Source organism: Triturus cristatus, chromosome 11 (genome assembly GCF_964204655.1).
Source record: "Triturus cristatus chromosome 11, aTriCri1.1, whole genome shotgun sequence".
NCBI lineage: Eukaryota > Metazoa > Chordata > Amphibia > Caudata > Salamandridae > Triturus > Triturus cristatus.
Window position 1 is genome coordinate 416,672,586 of NC_140594.1, and position 19,106 is coordinate 416,691,691.

Below are 19,106 nucleotides of genomic sequence, written 5' to 3' on the forward strand. Positions count from 1 at the left end.
GATATAAGGCTATTAGAACATACTGCCACTAGAGGGTAGAATGTTCTAACAAATAAAACAAAGGCTTCTCGGAACCTGAGGGGATTTAAATCCCTTCGAGCTCCGAGAGGCCTTTGTGAAAACGTTGGAATGTTGCTCTGCGGGCCATCACTGGCCCGTAGAAACATGGAGCACTCCATCGTCTACAATGGAGCTCCCAACATTCCAATGTTCTAATGGCCGGTAGAGCTTGCTACGGTGGGCTCCAAGACTATATTATAGCCTTATAGCCCGCCGTAGCGGTCTATACCGGCTAATAAAGGCCCGCTGCATCGTTAAAGGCCCGAGCCGAAGGCGAGGGACTTTGACAAAGCAGCGGGACTTTAATAGCCGTATAGACCTGCTACGAAGGGCTATAAGGCTATTAGAACATTCTGCCACTAGAAGGCAGAATGTTCTAACAAATAAAACAAAGCTTTCAGGGAGCGCAAGGGGATTGAAATCCCCTCAGGCTCCCTGAAGCCTTTGTTCACAGCCAGAGCTGTGAACAAAGAAACATTGGCATGTTGGAACTCCGGGCTTATACCAGCAATTATAAGCCCGGAGCACTCCATTGTTTTCAATGGAGCTTCCAACATTCCAATCTTCTAATAGAACATTAGAATGTAGAGAGCTCCATTGAAGACAATGGAGTAGCTGCTGGCTTATAAAGGCTGGTATTAGCCTGGAGCTCCAACAGGACGATGTTTGTCTTCAATGTTTTTCCCTTTTTAATTTTGAACATTCTGCCCTTAGTGGTTGGAATGTACTAATAGCCTTATAGCCCTTCTTCCTCAGGCTATACCGGTTGTTGAAGGCCCTCTCCCTCGTTATAGGCAACCACCTGCGACTCGGGCCTATAACTCACTTTCAGAGCCTTTAGCAACCCGTATAGCCATCTGCAGCGGGCTATAACAAATTATGCAATACAAAAAAGGGGGAAAAGGTTTTCCCAGCATGTATTACAACTCTTGTCTGGTGCACACTTTATCCCCGAACACCCAGGCCACTGGGTAGCCCGGAGGGGACTACCAGGATGGTGGCCCACCAGTCCAAAGCTGTTTCCCCTCAAGCCCTGGGTGCTCCCATACATCGGCGCCAACAGCTCTCAGAAGGGAGGGGCACCCACGCAGCAAAACCCCGCATGGCAAAGCAGACCCGCCCTTCTGCACTGATGGAGATCTTTGGGATTACAGCAATGTATGCAGGGTCCTAGCCTCAATGCAGGTTATCACACCATTTGTTAATCCTCCAGTACAGGAACTGATGTGGGATCACTGGGTCCTACAGGCCCAACCATGTCCACCATGATGTCCTTGCCCCCACATATCGTACATAATATACAGCATGAAAATTGCTCAATGTTGCAACACATCAAATGTCAAAACCTCAATTTAGTATTACTGTTGTACTGGGGCGGCTGGTGCATTTTGAAAGTGGAGAGGCGAAAAATGTTGTACCCTAATTCAACTGGCGAGCGAAGCGAGCAAGTCTGAACTGCAAAAGGAGGGTGCGGGGGGGGTTCTCCCCCCGCAAGAAAAGTTTGAAAAGAATGGATTCAAATGGTGGGTTTTACACCACATATTTAATGCAAAGTGTTGAAAAAAGGGGTTTTCCAAATATAGCATTTTGAAGCACAAGTGTGAAGAAAACATTAGAATCAAATCAAAAATGTGCAAGTAGTACAGCCATAAATCAACAATTAAAATGCCATTGCCTCAGTAAATACATTAAAGAACACAGACTGGTTAAAGCTACACATAATGTTGCCTCTGCAGCTTAACAAAAAGGCCACTTGATCCCATTATCAAAATGTAATGCATCTCAAGCAGGGTAATATAACTATCATCAACAAAAATCAAAACAATTATTTTCCCTGTAAAATATCTGTAAGTCATTATTTATAAATGAATTTCACAAAAAGACCGAATGTTATCAATTGTACAGGGTGACATTTAATCATTTAATGCTTTTTTCAGTAAATCAACATTTTTTCTTTGGATTTCTCCATTAGCACTAGTGTACAAATATCAAACAATAAATACTAAATACGTCAATTACATTAATTATCCAGTGAACAGACCATACAATTTGCTGCAATTTAGATGTACTTTTAAAAAACATTTTCTGGCAGGTTAGTTGATGTTTAAATAAATACATTTCCAAGTATAAATTGTTTCTTTGACAATGTTATAATGGCAGTATAATTATATTCATTATTGTTCCCAAAGGTTAGAAGCACAGAAGGCTGGCTTGCAATCCCACTTGCTAGTTTGACAAATGGTCTTAAAATTAACCACCTTTTAGAAAGAAATGATACAACCTAGTAGGCTCGAGTTTACATGGTAATTGCAAACTTGGTTGTTGTTTTGCATAGGTTTTTTTCTCGGCGGAGCTCGTCCCACTTACTAAAACTTTTCATACAGCTCCTTCCTTGGTGGCATCCCCTAGGAATGAGTTCATCATGTTAACCAATTGACTTAAAAGTGAACGTGACAGGGACACCGATTGCCAATTGATCACCATACAAAATCACCTCTGTTGTGAAGACGCAATTGGCAAAAGATCGACGTCTCCACAAAACACAAGTCAAAAACTATGGCTACATAAATAAAGCACCAATGCATGTTCAAAAGTATAAAAAGTCACCATTGACAAAATAAAGTTTCAAACACTGTTCTGGAAGAAAAACACCCCTGGAACAATTCACGTGTGCTTCTAATGCAACACCAACAGCATACTTTATTAGTCATTAACACACCACAGCAGCATCTTTAGATTTACTTCCCATAATTGTGACTTAAGTGTCATCTGGAACAAACGGGTATTATTCGAACAAGGAGTGAACTACGCAAACCACTGATTTTCATTTGATAGCAATAGTAGCATTCTATCATGAGGAAATTGATGCATTGCTGTCTCTTAGCGAGATCTACACACAACCGTTGGTCAACATATTTGTACAAAATGTAGATGAAATTCAGAGTCATTTTAAATGTGAAAGGTGTTGCGTGCATATGCCACTTGCGAATCATGGAAATCTTAGGGGCTTATTTTACGGGAGGTCAAGCTTTCCTGCTGGATGTTGTCGTAGCTGATTACAACAGTTCAGGGCCTAGGCCGAATATGAGCAAGTTACTAGAAATGGCATCATCACAGATGAGGGGGGCTGCCGCGAGCGCCTGTCAGCATCTGTGGAGCTCTTCCACCCTCCAAAATCTCTCTATTGCAATAGCAGTGTTATTCGAGGGCCCCTTGATTTAGAGTGCACCAGTGCAAATATTTACTTACATCTGCGAATTACATTTACTGTACGGTTGCAACTGCCCTTGCAATTTTACTCTAAAAATTTAGCATTGATTGACCAGTGCAAAAACATTTTGCATTATTCACCCAATCTGAATGTCGATGTAAAACAGACCGTGCAAATTATGTAATCTAGTGCTCAGGTGAAGATATCTGACACGACTTAGGTCAATGAATGTTAGAAACAGAGGGGGCTTTAGTATCGGGACATATTTGATGCCCGTGAGAAGTACAATCTCATTGCCTGAGGAGCGGGTAGAGTGTTGTGCATGCACCAGTCGGGGATTAAGCGCCATGCATTTCAGGCATTTCAGGCAGGGTTGATGGGTGCCGGCGGAGTGGAGTGTGGGGGTGGTGCCTAGTTAGTGGTTACTTGGATGCTTGTAGCTGTTTGTGCCGGTGTATGGACTTAATGCCACTGATCCTGCGGGGCTAGGTGGAGGGGGCTATCGGCACTGCTTTTCGGAGGTCGCTGTTCCTTTCGGTGCTGGAGGACACTTTGGCTCTGCAGAGGCGAGGGCAGGAGAGTAGCACGTCGGGGTTGGGGGCCATTTAGTGGTACCAGGCAGTCGCGGCTCGCAATACTCGCTCTAGTCGCGGGGGCCAGACGGAGGACTTCTAATTAAAACTCCGCCTCCGCTTCTGTTCTGTCCTGCGCCGTTCCCGTGCCGTGTCTTCTACACAACAGCCCTCAGGCTCAGGCTGCGCGATGTCTCAGGCAGCCAATCCAGACGCTGCATTAGCAGCGCCAGGATTGGCTAGGGCATCGAGACGGCCCGCCCATTAGGAGACCGGGGGCTGCTGCATGAAGCAACCCTCGGCCTCTCAGGTCCCCCCTCGCTCTCCCATGGCTGGCCTGTAGTGCGCATGTTCGGGCTGGTCATAAAAATGACCAGCCCAAAATCGAGCATGCGCACACTGTTGCAAGCGCTGCTGTCACTCAACCCTTGCTGCCACATCAGCCCCGCCCCCGCCCCCACCCCCTTTCAGCGGCCGATTGCCTGACTGCCAGTGACTGCGAGCAGAGCGACGAGCGACTAAGTAAGTTGCTTGCCGCTTGCGTGAATGGGGCCATGTGGCTAGTGGGGCAACGGCCCAGCGCCCCAATGGACGCACCGCGCCTGCTGTTGTATAATCATATTTTACTGGCTTTCTTACTCTTTTTCGCTGGTCCCAAATTGTCGTTTTTTATTTCTTTGGTTGGGAACATCCTCTTTTTCCTATTCAACTCATTCTCACTCATTGCGCATCATCAGTTTCCTCATAATCCAACTTTTACCTCCTTCAAGCACCACACTGTTTCCTTGAAGCCCAACCACACACTTGGGACCTGGATATTACTTTTCTTTACATGTTACCTACTTTCAGCCAAACCCTTTCCCCCCCGTCCACCATTCCCTTCTCACACTTCTTAGCTTGTTATTGTACCCCTTGGCATATTTGTTCTCTTTTTGTTGCACCACCTCAGACAGCTTTAGCCCACCAGGCTCTTGATGTCAAGCGACCATTCTATCTATCCATGCCGGGAAGACCTCTGTGTATGACATCCTTCATTTCAAGCAATGAAAAGGGGATTCTTCGGTCAAGTTTTTTCCAGTCCAAGCCATTTTCCATTGCCAACTGTGCACACTCACCCAACACTCTGTTAAAACACAGAGCCAGTCTGTTTTCATGAACTGGTGCAATGCCGTTTTGTGCTGTTATTATTCCTTGTTGTTGAAGAAATATCTCATATTTTACTGACACAATCGGACATCCATTGTTCATTATCATCTCCTAAAGACAATCCTTTCTTTTAAAACATACTTGCAAAAACATATATTTGCTAACTTGATTTCCTTTAAGAACTCTACTATTGGCCACTTCAGGAAATGAGCTAACGCCTCTGCATACTATACGTCCAAACCAGGGTTGCCAAAGAACCATTGTAATCCATTCCCACCTTTTTGCCAAGCACATTTGGCAAAGTAAAGGCACAATGGGCGTCTCCTTTTCCACATGTTATTTGCCACTGTTGAGGACATGTTTTGCATCCTCTTATGTACCTTATTGTCTCCTATTCTAAATCTGGCCACAAGAAGTTCATCCCAGCCCTTTTCTTCATGGTATGTATGCAACTATGCTCTTCATGCAACAGCGTCTTTACCCTGCATTGCAACAATTCCAGAAGTGTTTACGTGTACACCCTCCTTACAATACCAGCTTACTTAAACTATTCTGACCATACCAGTTTATAATTCTTCATTGCCTCCTTCTCACTCAGCTCCTTCGACCACCCTTTGGATCTGTTCCATCGCATCCCTGAAGGTTTAATCTCTGCTCACTTCTACTCCATTATAGCTCCCTCACACATTTGGCCATTTCTGCCACTATCCAGCCATCCTCCTCCTGAGACCCTTTGACTTCAAAAGGTAATCCAGGCAGACATTCAGAGTTCACATTCCTTACGCCTGGTAGGTATTTGATTACAAAGAAGTACGCCTGTAAATGGTACAACAATTTTAAAATGTCCAGCGTTACTTCACCCACACCTTTTGTAGTAAAAAAATCTATTAGTGGCTTGTGCTCCATCCTCTACTCAAAAGAAGTCTCCCATACGTACGTCCTTAAATACCAAACACATCACCAATATGCTAAGGCTTCCCTTTATATTGTAGAATACCTCAATTCATCCCCCTGATAGTTTTTTAAATGAACACTGCTGCTGTCTGGTGCCCTGTTTGTGATTGCATAGGGACAGCAAAACACACAAAAGCTGATGGGAGGAATGCTTGTAATGAGTCTAACCATTGGTAATCACTCGTGTAGAATTTCAACCCATTATTCTTTTGCGCACCATGTCGACTCTGATTATACCCATTCATATGGAAATCTGTCTTGGTCCTGCCCCAGTAGGAATAGTTTAGCCCGAAATGTAAAGCCAGTTCAGGTTTCAGCCTAGTTGGGCCTCTTCAGTTGGGTGCTGCCTACCCAGATATGTTCTATCCTTGGCGTGGTCATGTGTATGTGTACATGGAGATCCGGACCAGAAAGTTGACCCAAGGTTCTTTTGGGCTGGTGAGGAGGAAACGTTCTACTGTGGTCCCGATCTTTATATGGACCTTGCTTAGCGTGCTGTGAAGGACAAGATACTTACCTTCGGTAATGCCTTTTTTGGTAGAGACATGACCTAGCATCAGATTCCTTACCTTTGAATTTCCCAAGCGTCAGACTGGATCCGGAGATTTTTCTTAGAGCAATACCCTTGCATGCCAGTTGGTTGCATCGGCCTGCTCCGCATGACATAGTGGGCATCATTCGCACCATTGTGATATCTGCATCACCTATAGGCACCACCACGGCACACCGACATCAGTTACTTTTCAAAACTTTCCACACCAGAAGCCTAATGCCATGAAGTGCACTTACACTGGTGTGTTTTGAACAACTAGGGCTCTGAAAAGGATCAGCCCCGACCCACCCTAAAAACCTGTCCATAGTGCGGAGAGGATGGGTGGGTTGGTAAGGAATCTGCGGCTAGATAGGTCTCTGCCAGTTAAGGTGTTGCCGAAGGTAAGTAACTTGTCCACCTGATAGAGACATCTAGCTGCAGATTCCTTACCTATGAATAGATACCCCAGCAATACCATCCTGGGTGGAAGGACTGCAGACAAGTTTAGACCAGGAAGTCCTGCAGGACAGAATGGTCAAAAAGGCCATCCCTGCAGACTTGACTGTCCAGGCAGTAGTGCATGGTAAACGTGTGCAGGGATGCCCACTTTACTGCCTGACAAATGTTGAGGACTGGAACTTCACGTTGCAATTCCGTGGTAGCAGCCTTAACTTTGGTAGAATGAGTCCTTAAGCCTTCAGGAGGCTGGTTTTTGGCCTCAGTTTTGCAAATTTTGAGGCAGAGGATGACCCATCGCGAGATAGTTAGGAGCATAGAAAGTGGGCAAGGGTACAGATTGCCCCACATGGAATGGTGTTACCACTTTCGGTAAGAAAGAGGCCCTAGTACGAAGCACCAACTTATCAGGGAAGATGGTCAGGTAAAGAGGCTTGGATGACAGAGCCTGCAATTTGCTTACCCTCCTGGCAGATGTCATTGCCACTTAAAAGGCTGTTTTATTTGTACGCAGCTGGAGAGGGCAACTGTGCAGAGGTTCAAATGGAGTGCACATTAGAAAGGTGAGAACAAGATTGAGGTCGCACTCAGACGTAATGAAAGGAGAAGGTGGGAACATGTGTACCAGTCCTTTGAGGAATCTATTTACAATGAGAGATTTGAATAATGAGGGTTGGTCTGGAAGCCTCAGGAAGGCAGACAGGGCCGGAAGGTGCCCTTTGAGAGTGCCCATTGCTGAGACCTGCTGGGCAAGGGTCAAAATAAAAGCAAAATATTAGAAAGGGAAGCAGAATGAGGATCAATAGACCTTTCTGTACAATATATAATGGACAACACCACCGTAAGTTGGTGGTATGGAGGGAGGAGTAGTCTTGAAGGGGAGGGATTAGCCCCTTCGGACTATCTGAAGGACCCACCTATCCAAGGTGATGTTCTGCCAGGGGTGGAGGTGATAGCTGATCCCGCCACCAACTGGCCACCCATGATTTTGAAGGGCCGACTAGGAAGGTTTGTAGGCTGAGGTTGCAGAGGGGGTGGTGGACTAACCCGACCTCAGCCCACCGACTTGCCGGGTCGGAATGAGCTGCGCCACCAGCCACGTAGAGGTTGAACTTGCATGGCCTTGTGGCTGGGGTATGGCTGACGTGGATGAAAGCCCCTTCCGTAGCCACAAAAAGGGGCGAAAGGCAGATGAGGGGCAAATAGCCACTGAAAGGCCCAAGGACTTGACCGTGGTCCGTGAGTTCTTAAAGTGCTCCAGTGCAATGTCTGCCTTGTCTCCGAAGAGACGTGTGCCATCAAAGGGCATGTCCATGAGAGAGACCTAGACTTTCCCTGAAAAGTCAGAAGTCCTCAACCAGGTGTTACGTCGAACAGCCACAATCGATGAAATCGCTCTGCTCAGCGAGTCGGTTGTGTCGAGACCACAACAAATGGCGAACTTTGCTGCATCTCTCCTGTCTGACACTGCTTGGCAGAGGATGGCCCGGGCCTCCTCTGGGACCTGTGGCAGCACTTACACAACCATTTCCCAGAAAGTGTTTGAATAAGGGCCCAATAAGCATGCGGTGTTCACCGACCGCAAGTCTGGTGGAAGAAAACATTTTCTTACCCCAACTATCCAGCCTCTTGGATTCCCCGTCTGGGGGTGCGGAAGGGAACGTGCCTTGGGAGGTAGAGGCTTGGACCACCAACCTCTCAGGGGTAGGGTGGTTGGTGATGAAATTTGGGTCACCCGGTGCAGGGCGATGGCGGTGGGCAATTGTCTTATTCACAGGAGTCTCTGTGCTGGGCTTGGACCAGGTTCCCAATATGATATTAGTTAAGGCCTTGCTGGAAGGGAGGAAGGGTTCCGAGGAGGAGACACCAGGCTGCAGTACCACCGCCAAGTTATTCGTCTTGACTGCCATGGAAGAGAGGTGAAGGCACAGGACCTCTGGTGCACTTCGCACCACCATAGCATATCATGCTCCCTCCTCCGTAGCCACGTTAGGGGGACAAAGCAGGGTAGAATCTAGAGAGCTATCCTGTCAGCTGGCCTCACCCAATTCCTTATACCATTCCATTTCTTGGTAAGACTGGTAATGTAAAGGGTACAGCGACCCCTCCCAAACTTTCTCCATTCCTAGCCCTTCAGAATTGGGCTGAGGAAGCGACAGAAAACCTAAGGGTTCGGCACTGATCCGGCTCAGAGTTGTTGGGAATAAGAATAGGAATGGCAGCGATGTTGGGACTGGCACTGGGGAAGGTCACAGTGGTACGACAGTGTGGCAAGGAAAATGTCTCCTTGTCAAGACCAAAGGACTTTACTGCAGGAAGCAGATGTCAGTCATGGATTCACACAGCGTCTGCCTGTTATGCCTAGGTTCAGGACATAACTCAAAGGCCTGTGACAAATATTCCCTGATGAGCAAGAGGGCAATCAGGGAGCATGAAGCTAAACTGTATGTCGGAGAACACAAGGATAAGGAGGAGAGCACACTCAAAACAACGGGCCACTTATTCTCAAAGTCGTGGACCAGTCCCACTCAAAGTTACGGGCTACTCCCTCCAAATCAGGTATGTCGAAGTCCAAGTCACGTCATAAGCCCTTATTGACCAAGGAACCTTTGCACCCCTTTCACCATTCAGGGAGAAGCTGTGCAGCTGGTACTTGAAAGATCTAATTCTAGAGGCATAGTCTGACAAAAAGCTCATTCTGAGGCTGGACTGAGGCTGGACCTGGCATGCCCTGTGTTTCCCAGACTGTCGGCGACCCTGCACCAGAAAGAGACCTTCAAAAAGACCATACTAACGATTTTCAACACAATGCAAGTTCCGTCTGTAGTTTCTTTGAGCCCCATGAAGCTCTTAGTTGCACTTTTGCTGCCTACTGCCAACTGACCCTTTGGGTCTCCTCCTAGCTTCTTGCCGGCAATGGCCCTTGCCTCCATTCTGACCCCAGAGGCCATGCCAGTCCTGATTACCCAGGTGCTGGCCCTGAGTCCAGCTGCACCTGTTCTGAGTCCAATTCTGATGCTAGTCTCTGACCTAGAGACTCCCACTTGCAGAGACAGAATCCCATTTATTGACAGAGATCTTGCCATCTGTTCCTACTACATCAGATCCCTCGTTACCATTTAATGAGGTTAACCCTTTTGCTTTCTCTTCTGTGCAACCAGATAGGGAGTCATAGTGCACTGATGCATTTTGTAAAAGAGAATTCTCTTCTACCAGTGTGGCCCTCCAGACCCTAACCACTGTCTGTCTCTTGGGCCAATATACACAAGCCCTTTGGGACATGGCCAGTGAAATCTTGATGACACTCCCAGATAAATTCAGGAGCACCCTCGTCCAAACAATTCAAGAAGGACAAGATGCTGCATAATTTGTCTTTAGGGCTGACCTTGACACTGCTGATTGTGCAGGTGGGTGTGTAGTGAGCAGCAGCTGCATCATCAGGTGCCATGTCGGGTGGCAGACCACAGGTTCTCGGGTGACATTCAGGCATCCTTAATGGGCCTGACTTTTGAGAGCAACAGACTCTTCGTAGAGAAGACTGAGTCTGCTGTAGAGCGTTTTAAAGACAGCCTGATCGCTAGGTTTATCAGTGAGTATTTGCCACCCGTTTTTTGGGCTCGAATCGGACCCCGAACACCGGAGGGAGCATCGATTGAAGGTTGCGGCCTTCTCCTCGCCGGCCCCCCGGATTGGAGTAGTGGGGCGATCCGGGGACGAAGTGAATAACAGCGGCGAGCGGGGCTGGGCGACTCGCGTACCCCGCACTTTCACTTTCGCTTTTGCGCCCTCCTTGCCTCAGGCGGGGTCGGGCTGCGGAGCGGGGTGCGGTGGTGTTGCCTTGTCCAGGCGCCCGGCTGACCCGCCGGCGGTGGGTTGACCCGCGGCCCGGTGGTCGCCCCCGCCCCCCCCCCCCCGACACCCGTGATTTGGTGTGGCGGCCCGTTTGGAGATCTTGGCACGACGGTGGAAGGGCCAGCATGTCCACCAAACAAGATGGCGACCGGGCGAAGATGAAGACAACCCGCCGTGGCACGGCGCACCAGGCCAATAGTATGGATCGCTATACGCTCCAGAAGGGTTCTCCGGAGACATCGCGGTCATCCCTGGTGGGCCCGACGGAGGCGCCTGCCCAACCGGTGGATCTGACCCTCCGGGACGTCATGGGCGCCATCGCAGAGATGAAGGCCTCAGTGGACCAGCGTTTCGATACCTTGGCGCAAAAAATTGACTCAGTCCTGGTGGATGTGGGCCTTGTGAGGGCAGACTTGTCAAAAACGAACGACCGAGTTGACTCCCTGGCCCACACCACAACGAGCCTCACTACGGGCGTGGTGGCCCTCCAGAAGGAGGTGCGCCGGCTTGGCCAGGCGAGCGCCCTGATGGACCGGCGACTGGAGGATTCCGAGGGTCGGGCCCGGAGGAACAATGTTCGCATTATTGGTGTGCCGGAGGGCCGAGAGGCGGAGGCGGCAGATCTCTTCGTGGAAGAACTGATCCTGACCCAGCTCCAGCCCCGGGGGCTGAGTAAGCTTTTTGCGGTGGAGCGTGCCCACCGGGTCCCTGGGGGCCGCCCTACGACCGGTGCCCCGCCGCGGCCTATTATTGCCCGGATTTTTAATTTCCGGGACAGAGACGCCATCCTCCAGACCTCCAGGCAACAGGGACCGGTCAGGCTGGACAACATGGATGTACACTTCTACCCAGACTTTACTCCGGCGGTCCAGAAGCAGCGACAGAGCTTTCTTGGTATTAAACGTCGCCTAAGGGACCTAAACCTCAAGTACTCAATGCTCTTTCCGGCTAAGCTGAGGGTGGAGGTGGATGGCCGTACGCACTTCTTCGACCGGCCCGAGGTGGCTGGGGACTGGTTAGATACTTTGCCTGGAGATCGGGGTGGGGGGGGCGCGGCTGGCGGGGAGGGCCCGCCGGATCAGAATTGAGGGGTGACTGTATAGGCCTTGCTCTGGATATTGTTCCTTTACCATATATTGCTTTCGTATGTTCCCCTCCCATGGAGGTCGGGTGGGGTCTGCTGGGGGCTTCCCTCCTCCTCGGGGGGACTAGTTAGTACTTAGCTATGGGGCGACAGGCACACTGCACTTTGGGGGGGCTGTCTGGGCTCATGCAGGGGTGCAGGGAGGGGGGAGTTCTGTTGGGACCGGGGGGTGGGGGGGGTGTGTTGTTTGTTCGCACCGCAAGGCAAACCCGCAACTGTTTTGTTGTTTTTAAGATGCTCGGTGGGGGGCGACCGATTGTTTTGACTTATGATGGGGGGTAGGGATTTGATTGTGTTGTCATGGAATGTTAACGGCCTGGGGGATAGGATTAAGCGTGGTGTGGTCCTGCAGTATTTAAAACGTATTTCTCCAGATGTTGTCTTCCTGCAGGAGACACACCTTATAGGTAACACCTTTCATGCAATGAATCGGCGGGGATATCGTTTGGCGGCCCACTCCGGCTTCACTTCGGGCTCGCGGGGGGTGGGTATTATGGTCAAGAACTCGCTCCCGTTGGAGATTGACGAGGTGCGCCATGATGAGAGGGGACGTTACACTGTTCTAGTGGGACGAATGGAGGGTAGAGTGTTTATCTTTATATCAGTGTACGTCCCGCCTGGGTTACAAGCCACTACATTTGCGGACCTGGGGCGCCTCCTTCTGGACCTTCCGGGTGGCCTGTTGGTGGTTGGAGGGGACTTTAACGCGGTTGCCTCTGGGTCTATGGATCGCCATCCCCCTAGGGACCTCCCCCGGGCACAGGCGTGGCTGCCCGGCCTTTTAGACACGCTGGGCCTGGTGGATTGCTGGCGCTTAAAGCATCCCGTATTGCAACAGTACACCTTCCACTCGGGGGCCCATGGTAGCCTCTCGCGGCTTGATTACATCCTTGTCCCGGCGGCCCAGGCAGGGAGGGTGGGGGAGGTGCGCCATTTGGCACGGGGTATCTCAGACCACTCCCCATTGTTGTTGCATTTCGATGTCTTCCCGAGGGGGGATGGCAGAGTGGCCCCGATCAATGCATGGTATTTGCGCGACCCCACCATTCGTGCCGACTTGATCAACTCCTTACAGCGCTATTTCGATGAGAATGTGGGGTCGGTCCCGTCTGCCATCTCCCTGTGGGAGGCTTTCAAGGTGGTTCTTAGAGGGGAGGCCCTCTCCTTTATTTCCAATGCCCGGCGGCGCGAGCGGGAGGAGGTGACCCGGGTTGAGGCCGAGATTGCAGAACTGGAGGGTGACCTGGGGAGCGGGGTAACAGACGCCAAGTTGCATGTTTTGCACTTAAAGCAGGCGGCCTATCGGGCCCTCGTCACGGAGGCGGCCAGGGGCCTCAGTAGAGAGCAGCAGGGGCGATTGTATGATGTGGGTGACAAGGCTGGCAAATTGATTGCGTGGTTGGACAAGAGGGAAAGAGCGAGCCGCGTGGTGCCTTTGATTGAGAGCGTGGATGGTGTGTGCGTCACTGAGCCGGAAGCCATTGTCTCCTGCTTCGCGGATTATTTCCGCGAAGTCTACTCCCCGGTTTCTCCCTGCTCGGAGGAAGATTCCCATGCCGTGCTTCGGGACATCGCACTGCCCTCCCTTACGGTGGAGGACAGGGATTCGCTGGATGCCCCGCCCACCTCGGACGAAATTGCCTCGGCTATTCGCTCGGTTGCATCCGGCAAGGCCATGGGCCCCAATGGTATTCCCATTGAGCTATACAAGCTACGCCCGGATGTGTTGGCGCCCCACCTGCGCGCGATGTTCCTTGCGGCCCACTCGCAGGGCTCCCTCCCGCCGGACCAGCGTCTGGCTACAATTGTGGTGATCCATAAGGAGGGGAAGCCCCGTGAGCGGGTCACATCCTATAGGCCGATTTCGCTTCTGAACGCGGAGCCCAAAATCCTCGCCAAGGTGTTGGCCAACCGGTTGGTTGGCGTGGTGGGCGATTTGGTCCACCAAGACCAATCGGGCTTTATACCACACCGCAACACGGCGCTTAATCTGCGGCGCTTACACGGGGTGCTCGCGCGTGTCCCATTTGTGCGGGAGCCGGCCATCTTGGCGTCCTTGGACGCCACCATGGCGTTTGATACGCTCGAATGGCCATATATTTGGGCGATGCTGGCGAAGTTTGGGTTCGGCCCGGGTTTCGTCAGCTGGGTCAAATTGCTATTTTCGGGCCCGTTGGCGCAGGTGGTGGTGAATGGGCGAGTATCTGCCCCATTCGCGCTGGGGCGGGGCACGCGACAGGGTTGTCCCCTGTCGCCTCTCCTGTTCGCCCTGGCCATGGAGCCCCTGGCGGAGTGGTTGCGGTGGCACCCTTCTATCCGTGGTCTCCGCTGGACCCCCGAGCATGAGGACCGCGTGTCCCTCTATGCTGACGATATCCTTTTGTATCTCGCCTCCCCGCGCAAGTCACTGATCGTCCTGGTTGATGTTTTGCGCTCCTTCGGTCGCAACTCAGGCCTGGTCATCAACTGGGCGAAATCCTGTGTCTATGTGCTCTCCGGGGAGGCCCCGGTCTTGCCACGGGACTGTCCGATCCAGATTGCCTCCCAGGGTTTCCGGTACCTGGGTATATATATCACTCTTGACCCGGAGGCCCGCTATGAGCGGAACTTGCTGCCCCCCCTCCAGCGTCTGAGGGAGGACGTGGTGCGCTGGCGGCGTCTGCCGCTCTCGCCGCTCGGCCGAGCGGCCTTATTTAAAATGATGTCCCTGCCGCGCTTCCTCTACGCCCTCCAGAATACCATGGACCTGGTCCCGGCACGCTACTTTCGCGAGGTGGAGGGCCTCCAGCGGCGCCTGTTCTGGGACGGGAGGCCGCGTATTGCTCTGGCTAAATTGACGCTCCCGTGGTACGATGGAGGGGTCGCCCTCCCGGACATCAAACGGTATTACTGGGCCTCCCAACTAGCTGCAATTAATCATGGCCTTTACGGGCCCGCCTTGAACCCGGCATTTGAGATGGACAGGACGCTTCTGCCCGGTGGCGATTATAATCGAGCGCTCTACTCTGGCGCGCCCGACTCCCGTTTGACGGGACCGACGCGTGTCATGGTGCGTGTCTGGCACGCGGCTAATGCAGCTATGGGGTGGAAGGACCGTTTGACCCGAGCGTCTCCGCTGTATGCATCTGAGAGGTTGGGCTCCCTGTGGACGTCGAAGGGCTTCGAGAAGTGGGACACGATCGGAATCAGCACGGTGGGAGATCTCTGGACGAGGGGGGGATTCAAAACTTTTGAGACGCTGCAGGCGGAGTTTCAGCTGCAGGGCAGTGAGTACTTTCGGTACCTACAGGTCCGCCATGCGCTGGGCTCCGTCTTCCCGGATGTTGCATCCATTCCGGAGTCTTCCCCCCTGGAGGACAGAGTGCTAGATGGCCATGTCCCGGACAGCACGATCTCCCTCATATACAAAAAATTGATTAACGATAGATCGTGTCTGCTGACTAGTCTCCGCGTGGCTTGGGTTGCCGACGGGCTGGAGCTGGACGACGAGGATTGGATCTCCGCGGTGGCCTCTCCGAAAGAGGTGGCCATCCCGGCTCGCCTTCGTTTCGTCCAGCTCAAGATCCTTCACCGGGTCTACGTGACGGGGCCAAGGCTTTTACGTATGGGTTTTGCCGGTGATGGAATGTGTAAGCGTGGCTGTGGTGCGTTGGCGACTTTCATGCATATACTGTGGGAGTGCCCGAAGGTGGAGCGATTCTGGCGTGGTGTGCATGAGGTTCTACGAATGGTTACGCGTGTCGCGCTGCTGCCTGAAGCGAGGAGATGCTTGCTGAATGTCTGGGAACCAAATGACTACTCGGTCCCGCAGGCGCGGTGGGTGACTTTGGGATACATGATAGCCAAGCGTGATATTGCCCAATTGTGGGGATCCCAGAGGCCCCCTGCGGTGTCGGCCTGGAAAGAGCATATGGATTGGTGTATGTTTCGTGAAAAGGTGGTGTATGTGGCGAGGGGTAAGCCTGGGGCGTGGATGAAACTCTGGGGCCCCTGGAACGCCTACCGCGGGGGTATTTGTGAGCCGCCGCTGCTACCGGCGGCCTCGCCGGCTCCGTCTCCCTAGATGGCGCCCCTCCCTTGGCCGCGGGCGTGCGGTCCCCCAGTCCCTGATCTACTCCCGTCCCCCTCTTCAGAATTTTGCTGCTGGTTTGGATCCCCCACTTATGGAGCACGTGTTGTCACTTTGGATCGAGGGTTGCCTTGCGGTTGTGGTTTGTTTACGTTGTTTTGCTTTAAGAAAATGGAACCGTACTGTGGGCATGGAGCTGTGAGGCCTGCACCATTGATCACTCCTGTCTTCCTACTGTGCACCGCTGAGAAAGTTTTTTGCTGTATGTATGTAATATGCTTTTGATGCTCTAGCGGCCGGCCGTGTGGTTGTAGGCCCATACCTGTAACTTCTATAAACTGCAATAAACGGTTTCAAAAAAAAAAAAAAAAAAAAAAAAACCATGTTGGATGCTGACAAAAGATTGAGAAAGGTCCCCCAGTGAGTGAGGAGAACAGATCTTTTCTGAGTTCGGCAAATTTGGAATCCATTCCCCGTAATGGCCCAAAGCCTAATTGTCCATCACTGAAAACATGGGCTGCTTCTGCATGTTTCTGCACCAGGTTCAATATTTTATTCTCCATGGTTGTACTTGGGAAGGAGAAGGTTTCAGATGGTCAGCATTTCACCAATTTTTTTGTGTTGGTTGTCTGTTTGTTTCTTGAGTGGAGTTATAAAGCAATGCTATAGCGTCAATATACCATCAACAAGAAAATGAACCCTGACATAGATATTCAGACAATATTACTCTAAACTTGTATCCCATTTATAAAGCAGTATCTAGATATAATAGTCAAAATGTAATTAATTCTAAAAACCATTTTGGGAACATCAGCTAATGTTCGTCATCAATCACAATTCACAGAGGCACGTTCACAACCAGATAAACTAAGGCCATATCTAGCTGCCAACTTGGGTATTCATAACAATTTAAACACTCCAATTAAGATATATTCTTACTAGTGCTGACACTGTGTCCTTTATAAAATAATAGGCACGTTTTCAATCATACCATATATTCAATTTATTGCTGAATCTTTTTTTTTCTTCATTCGGGGTTTGGATTATATAAGTCCTCATTTAAAAAATTCAAAGTTAACTTCACATCCAATTGCATCGTTATTTGTCGTTTCTCAGCAGTCCCCGATTCCATAGGAACGCTGGAAATGTCCAAATATTTATTTCAAATCCATATAGGGGGGCCTTTGTGAAAAGAATTCTGCTGCCAAATATTGTTCAACACAACACCTGTACACTCACCTCTCCTACCTAGTGGAAAAGCCTGTGACTGCGTATAGATAAGGACACTGACCAAAAATAAGTGTTCTTATTTAGACCATGTATGTGCTGCACGGCAGGCCTGCATAGGCATCTCAATTCTTTATAATTGACTAAAGGTACAATTTCTCACTAGGAATGAGCAAAACGGCCATGCAGCCATGTTTCACAGGCGTTTTGATGCAAGCATGTCTGTTTAGTCAATGTTAGACTAAATAAAGACATTAAGCCAGTCCGGGTGGCCACATTCAAACTAACCATGGTGACACTGAAAACTAGCCATTGCTGCATCACATCCACCTGCATGGCTAGAAAGAAGAATTGCTCACCCAAAAGAGATCAGCTGCAATCTTTGATTTGACATTTTTAAAGTTACTACATCCAAATTGTACAAGTGAAGACAAGCGTAGTGGTATTTGTTCATAAAATGCAGCCATTTTGTGAAAAGACTCAATGAGCACCAATTATCAAAGGTAATAGATCCCAATGTGATGTGCTAAACAGGATATGCATCATGCTCTAGTCATGTGCATTCCTGATGGTTTTCATAGATCAACTTTCAGTAGTGTCCTTAGTATGCCCAGAGAGAACAGATACAATTTGCACATAAAAGGCTCCTACCAATATAGTAACTCCTAGGTGCGTTCCAATATATCCTCTAGATAATAAATAGCGGTAAGCAGGCACTTTACCTCAACTAGGACCCCACTAAAAAGTGAAGCCTCTTTGCAAGTACTACTTAAAATGTCTGTACAGAAAGACTAGGATTTACTTCCAGAAAGGTATACTCCTTGTAAGGTTAATCACCTTGTTAACAATTGTCAATTCCCCTTTAGATGTTCTCATTGAGCCCAATCTCATACATATAATGGGTGAAAATCCAAAATTGCTCGTTGAGTAACCTCTTCCTAATCGCAGAATCTTCTCTTTTTATTGATCCAAATTTTCTTAGTAATCTATTTGAGTTCATTTTTAAAATGTCCGTATTATAAACAATATCGAATCAAAGGTGCTGCAAGTCTCTTTGTATATTTTGCAGATTTTTGTCCAGCAAATCTCACTCTCCTTTCTGTACCAGATTCTTTAAAATATCCCTTGCCACAAAGGCAAATAATCGTGGAAACAAAAACTTTGTAATAAAGTTTGCCATGTGTTTCAAATATCTGGTGTGGGCCTTGAACGCCAATTTCTCAGGGACCAGTGCGGCTTTTGAATGAATGCTGCTTACCACACATACTTTCTCTTTTAGCTCACTCTCATCCTTCCAGATAAAGGAGGAGTGACTGCAAGTTCCTTAATTTCCCACTGTTGTAAAAGCAAAGATTTGATAAAAGGGGTTTAATGTTAACCAATGTAAGAAACAACAATTCAATGGGCAGCCTAGTTTGTGTAACACGGTTTGCAAATCTAAGTAATAAAATAAAAAACTTCATAATTGCAAATTGGCATATCCTAAATATTGATACAAACAGCTATTCAGGTCACATTGTTGGATCTTCTCTTGTGACACATATCCAAGTTGCGGTATATGTAATATATGCAAAGAGGCAATGTTTACTCACAAATGTGACTTTATTAGCAACCCCAGATATTTGAAACAATTTAAAACTGCAGGACCAGAAATTCGGTTTATTTGATTATTTGGTTGTGTGGAATTTCATCAAAAGCATTCACATTTCGTAGCGTGCTTCCTGGATGTAAATGCTTTTATGGGGAATGTGCCACGACATAAGGCATAAAGTACTCCATGCTGTACATTATACAGATATTGCAAGTCACCGAGGACTAGTCATGTAGAGGAATGAGGCTGAAGGGCGAGCTCCTTTCTAAAGTTATGGAACTCAGAGGTGGCT

The 19,106-nt window shown here is 49.4% G+C and overlaps 1 long non-coding RNA gene across 1 annotated transcript in view; it reads left to right on the top strand.

Annotated features, from left to right (window-relative positions):
• The window catches only part of LOC146784350 (uncharacterized), a 32,714-nt gene that overhangs the window by 12,381 nt on the left and 1,227 nt on the right, over nt 1-19,106 (top strand). The gene's annotated exons all lie outside the window — the stretch shown is intronic.